The sequence below is a fragment of the Myotis myotis genome, unplaced genomic scaffold (assembly GCF_014108235.1).
Source record: "Myotis myotis isolate mMyoMyo1 unplaced genomic scaffold, mMyoMyo1.p scaffold_m19_p_2, whole genome shotgun sequence".
Lineage (NCBI taxonomy): Eukaryota > Metazoa > Chordata > Mammalia > Chiroptera > Vespertilionidae > Myotis > Myotis myotis.
Window position 1 is genome coordinate 172,451,951 of NW_023416324.1, and position 6,001 is coordinate 172,457,951.

Here is a 6,001-nt window from a genome sequence, read left to right on the forward strand (position 1 = left end):
CTAGAATGAGGAGTAGCTATGGGAGATGCCAAGATGTTAGGTAAGAGCCTTGGAGGCAGGAAGGAAAGAATGGAGATTGCTTCTGCCTAAAGTGGGAATGGGGGGAGGGCGAGAGAAGAAGAGAAGAGGGGATTCCCACAGCAGAGCAGGGGAGGACTAGGGTCAGCAGAGCAAGATGGAGTTCCGTGCTCCCTCATCCTCTTGTCTCCAGACCTCATTGCCAGGGCCCTGTAGGTGACAGCACATACATCCCTGACCTGGGTCTACTGGGTGGCTGGGTGTTATTGGCACCAGTGCTGTGCGCCCTGCAGCCCAAGCCCCCACAAGTGCATAAGTGCAGCAGAGGGAGCCCTGGGCTAACAGCCACTCACTTGGCAAAGCTCTGGGTTTGAGTCCCCCACTGCAGGCTGAGACACTGCAGGGGCCTCCTAAATGTCCTTCGAAGCCTTAGCAGAGTTAGAGTAGGTCTTTCTGGGCCACCGTAAGCACAGGGCCACACTGTTGGGTCCATTTTAAATGGCCCTGGACAATCCCAGGTGTAACTTCCAAGGAGGTGATAAGGATAGCAGGATGTTTGGAAAATATCATGAGGACCTGGCGTGGTTTAGCCTGGAGCAAGGAAGCCTAACAAGAGACCAACATGTTCTTCAAACATTTAGAGGTCATCATTGTGTGTGGGTGGATTTGTTCTGTTGTTTGCTATTGCTTCAGAGAACAAAACTTGGTTTTGGAAAAAGAGGGAGTCATCTACAGGGGACCTCACTAATATTGATTTGCTGGGGGAGGGAGGCAGACAAGGGGGGAATGTGATGGGGCACAGGAAGGACCAGTTTCACATTTACTCCCAGCTGCTCCTACACTAACTCAGAATCTCACTGACAGAAGTTCAGAGGTGTGGTCAGGACTCGGGGTTCTCTTTGAGAGGGAGATCCTGGCTCTTACAGACACAAAACCAGCTCTGGCCAAGATGATCCTCAGAGCCAGGGGTGACTTTCCATCAGCCTTTGCCCCATTTTCTGCAGGGTTTTAACTCATGAGCAACTGTTTGTGGATATGATGCTTTTCTTTTTCCTTTTTTAAAAATAATGTTGTAAAATACAAAATATGGCCATTAGTAAAAAATCTGAAAATCACAAAAATATATGCAGTGAGCAAATATTTCATGTCATAAGCTCAAGTATGTAAAATATAAGTTTATTTTCCACCACACAATTGAGTTTCTGATGCTGAGCTCTCTTTTGTGAATATTTAATCGTTTCCATGTAACCTGTCCTCCCAGACACTTGGGTTGAAACCCAGTCCCAAGGATTGTTTGCTTCTCGTGCTTCTCTCCCCTCTGGCGTTCAAAGCAAGTCTGAAGTGAGGAGGGGGCAACTTATACAAATACGACTCTAGCCAAGGGCAGTTAGGCTGTAAAGGCCTTAGTCATCTGTCCTTAGTCACATCCGCTTGGTATGTCCATCTGTCCTTAGTGCATCTGTCCTTAGTCACACCCACCTGGCATGTCCACCCAGGAGTTCAGGTCCTCTTGCCCCATCTAGTCCCTAGAAAAAAGTCCTCATGCAACCCCAATCAGGAGTCCCCTTATGTTAGCTGTGGGACCCTTTCTAGACTACAGGGCTTCTCTCACCTACTAGTAAGTGCTACTCCCTCCTTAAACTTGGGAACTTTTAGCTGTTGTGCCCCCCTACGGCATGGGGCATGTCATAAAGCTGCCTTCAAGCCCATCTTCCTAGACACCTCCTGCAGTCAGGGCCCACCACTGCTCTGGTGCCACCTGCTACCCAGGGAGCTTCTCCCTATGGTGTGATGTCTCCCTGTGCTATCTGTGTGCCCCTTCACCTCCTCCATCCTATGATGAGGCCCCGGCCCCCTCTGCTCTGGGATTTCCACACTGATCTTGGGGTGGCTCTATTGCCATCCCAACCTGAGGGTGGGGAGAGAAAGAAAAGTCCTGTTTGATCATCCTTTCTAATCATTTATGTATTGTACTGGGATCATTTATTTTGGAATCTTTGCTCTTGGATCGTCCATAGATGACAATTTCTAAAGCACTAGGTATTGCCCTCTTTTGCTGATGCCAGGAAAACAAAATGCAATCCATAACTCACCTATTATCCTTTCACCTATAAACAGAAAAACAAACTCATCCACAATCTCATTGCCAGAGATAAACAGGGTTTATGGTTTGAGTGCATTTCCATTTTTTCTTTTTCCTATGTGAGGGGTTATTTTAATGGAATTTAAATCATATTGCATATACAACTTGGTATTCTTCTTTTTTATTTAATATTGTAACTGGGTTTGACTTGAAAAACAGGCTTATAATGACTATGTGTATCATTCTTTATTTAACAATTCTCTTACTGTTGGACATTTAGTTTGTTCTCAAGCAATCACTATCATATTCCAAAGCTTCAATGACATTTTTTTTTCCCCTTTGGGAACCTTTGGCTTTCTAGTTATTTTTTCAGGATAGATTCTTATTAGTGACATAATTTTTTATCAAATGATTTGGATATTTTTAAAGCTCTTAATTTCTCTGGCCAAACTGCCTAGCAGAAAGGCTATGTGAGTTGGTAGCCCCACCATTGAACTGGTGTGCTATGTCCAGTCAGATGTTTTCCATTTATCTCTGGTACTGTTTCCATCCTGACTTTTGTGGGAACTTAGATGTGGGGAAAGCATCAGAACTCTTTTAAAATGGGATTTGTTAATATCTTTGGGTTTATCCCAAATATCTCATAGTCTAATTCTTATAAATTGAAATAACTTTGGTATCAAGCTGAATAAAATGGTCTCTCATTTAAATTTTTTTCAGTTTCCTTAGAAAGAAATGTTACCGTTTACTTACTGGCAGTGAAGAAGAAAATAGATAATATGTTGGTATGTTTTCCAAAAAACCTGTACCAAAGAGTGCCAAGGGAAGCTGGAGGTACCAATTCCAAATTTGGACAGATTTTCACCTGCCGAATGCCCAGAGCATACACTCATGAGTGTTCCATTCTCCACCTCCTTCCCCCTCCTCCCACAGCTCCAGTTCCTCTGCATGCTAGTAGGAGATAGGCATTTACTTCTCTTTCTGGTCATTTGTTTCATTATTTTAATTATTTATCTGTGCAATTTTCTATGAGCCCTACATCACAGTATTAAAATAATACTCTTCCCACCCATACTAACTGTGTCCTCTTGCCCCATCTAGTCCCTAGAAATTTTCTATGAGCCCTACATCACAGTATTAGAATCAGGCTGCTTGCTCTGATTCTGGGTCATCACAGTCCAGTGCTCTATAACTCAGACCTAGGTTAGGAGGGGCTAACCTCTTCCAACCTCCATCAATAGTGTTTGGAGGATATCAGGGGCTTTGAGAGCAGGTTGAGGAGAGCAGGCCCAAGGTCTAAGGAGCAGAAGAGAATCAACTGCCTCCAGGAGGGTACAGCAGGGCGCTGGGAGGCACTTGCTGGGCGGAGTTGTGCGCTGACGGTGGAGATCTCAAGATGCCAGCTGTGGGTGCACCAGGTCTCTGAATCGTCAGTAGAACTCTGCCCTAGGAGAGCAATGCACCCAAACTGTTCCCAGGCAGCATTCAGCATGTGTGGTTGCCAGTTGGGAGGCAGGATAGGAATGGTCCGGGGAAGCTCGGGGTCAGAGTTGCTGAGGTGGTTTCTGCTGGGGCCGTGCCAACGGAAACGGGTCTCCAGGGATAGGATAGGACTAGTACAGGGTGAGAATCACGCTAGGCAGCGAGGACTGAGGAGAGAGCTAGAAACCCAGCCTCTCACAAAACAGGACATGTGCACGTCAGCAAAAGCCAGAGGAACAATTGGTTTTTGCCGAGAGGAAGTGGCAGTGGTTGGTGTTTAAATCATTGGGCCAGATTCCTGGCTCTGCCCTTTCTGGTGTTTAAAGGGCCTCGGTCCCGAGAGGCCAAGGATTAATTACTGATAAGTGTGGTGTTTCTTCATTTATATGGGCATTTATGAAACACCTACTCTCCGTGATGTTGGGTGCCTGGATGCAGAGAAGACACCATTTTCCGTGAAGGAACTCATCTTGACTCATCTGGTCCAGTGACATCGGATTAGCCAAGAACTATGTTATATGAAATTATAATATTTGTCCTGTGGAGAAAGACTGGGATTTATTTCTCCAATGTAAAGAGCATGGCTTAATGGAATGCAGGTTACCCTTGTCCGAGGACCTGTCAGATTTCCCGAGAAGGTAACTTAGCACCAGTCGCCCTGAACGTAATTTGGAAGAGCCCTTTGTATTCAGTGCCAACTCACCAAAGTTGGGAGACGTGAGCCAGAGCATATCGTGGTAAAAATTATTAAACCACAGTGACCAGAGGTGATTACTCCCTTTCTTTGGGTGGAGAAAGGGCTCTGTAAGCTTTCCCCTAATCCTGCCCTCATAACCACAACTTGGTTCTGAAAATCCAAACCTTGAAAAGACATACATTTGAGGGGGTAAATTGGGAAAAGTAGGTCCTGGACTAGGGTGGGGCAAGGGAGAGGGTGAAGGTGCAACATTTAAGGAGGCGCTCATTCTCAGGGTAGCACCTCCTTAAATGTTGTGCCATGGGCCTCTTTTTTTGCTACATCCTAGTCCCAGCCTGGGGAAGAGGCATAATCTAAACCCAGGATAGAAGCAAGTTTGTACTTCACCAAATCTTTCTACTCTTTCAAGGAAAGTTCTATAACCCATTTGGGTTGTTGATCCTATGTGTGAAATTGGCCTCAAGAACACAGCGATCCTTGCGGTAGGCTTTTCATTATCACATAAGAAACTATAAGAAAACTTAAATTCTCTTTTGTTTGGAAAACTTCAAACTATATACTGTTTAGTGCGGCTTTAACACCCACTCAAATGTCTGTCTCTCAAAAGAGAGAATCATTTTAGGGTTAAAGAAAAGATGGGGAGATTTGGATTTTCTGGGGCCGGAATGGCTTCTCAGGAAAACATCTTCATGATGGTGATTCCTTATTCTGCAAAAGGCGTTGCGCTTTAATCCTCACAACTTCACAGGAGCTCTACTGTTCTCATCCTCTGTTCTTTGTGTAGGAAGAAGCAGAGGCTGAGAGGTTCCGCAACTTGACCACATCACACTGAGGAGGAACCTGGATTTAGCCCAATTGCTTTATCTCTGTTAGCCCCAAACCAAAAGAATATAGGGCCCAAAGAAATTTGAGGAGTCTGGCGGCTGGACACTGCCTAAAAGTGAACAAATTGTTATTCTTAATAATAGGAAAAATAACTGTATTTGAAGAAAAGTGAAAAAAAGAAAAGAAAGATGTATTGCATTTGGTTAACAATTAAAAGAATAAAAAAAAATGTTTACCCACATAATTTCAATCAGCAGAAAATACCTAGAAATCAATATTGCAGAAGAGACCTTTACCTGTTGACTTTAGTGAGAAGCTAATGTTGAAATGATTTCTACTTTGGGTTTAGAAGGCCAACAAAAGGTAAATGATTACATTATTTCTGGTTAAATGTTTTCCAGAGGAATGCTAGTCAATGCAGAGAATCACACCTATCTCTCCGGCTGGTTTCTGTCATTAACTTTTGATACCTCCAAAACCAGGTTAGTGGCACTCTTCAGACAAGAAGGAAGATGAGAGGTGAACTCAGCATCTTCTAAGGAGCCTATGGTCTGCTTGCTGGGGACCTTGGTCACGGAGATGTTCAGAAGAGCTGTGGCTTTACCATCCAATGGTTGTATGGTTATAAATGAGGCCACTGCAGACAAGTAGTACAATCTTGCCTCCAGTGGCCTCATTGTCTCCAGTGTAACTCATTGCACCTCAGTACATTTGGACACTTCTTTACCCATCGTGTAGATTACTGGGGTTGGAATGGATCCTTTCAACAGTGAGTCAGTATTGTAGATTATATGGATCCATTAATTGACTTGTTTGATTATTCTCTGGACACACATTCATTACCTTCAAACAAATTTCTTACTATTTTGCTAGGTGCTAAGGATTCCACAGGTGGA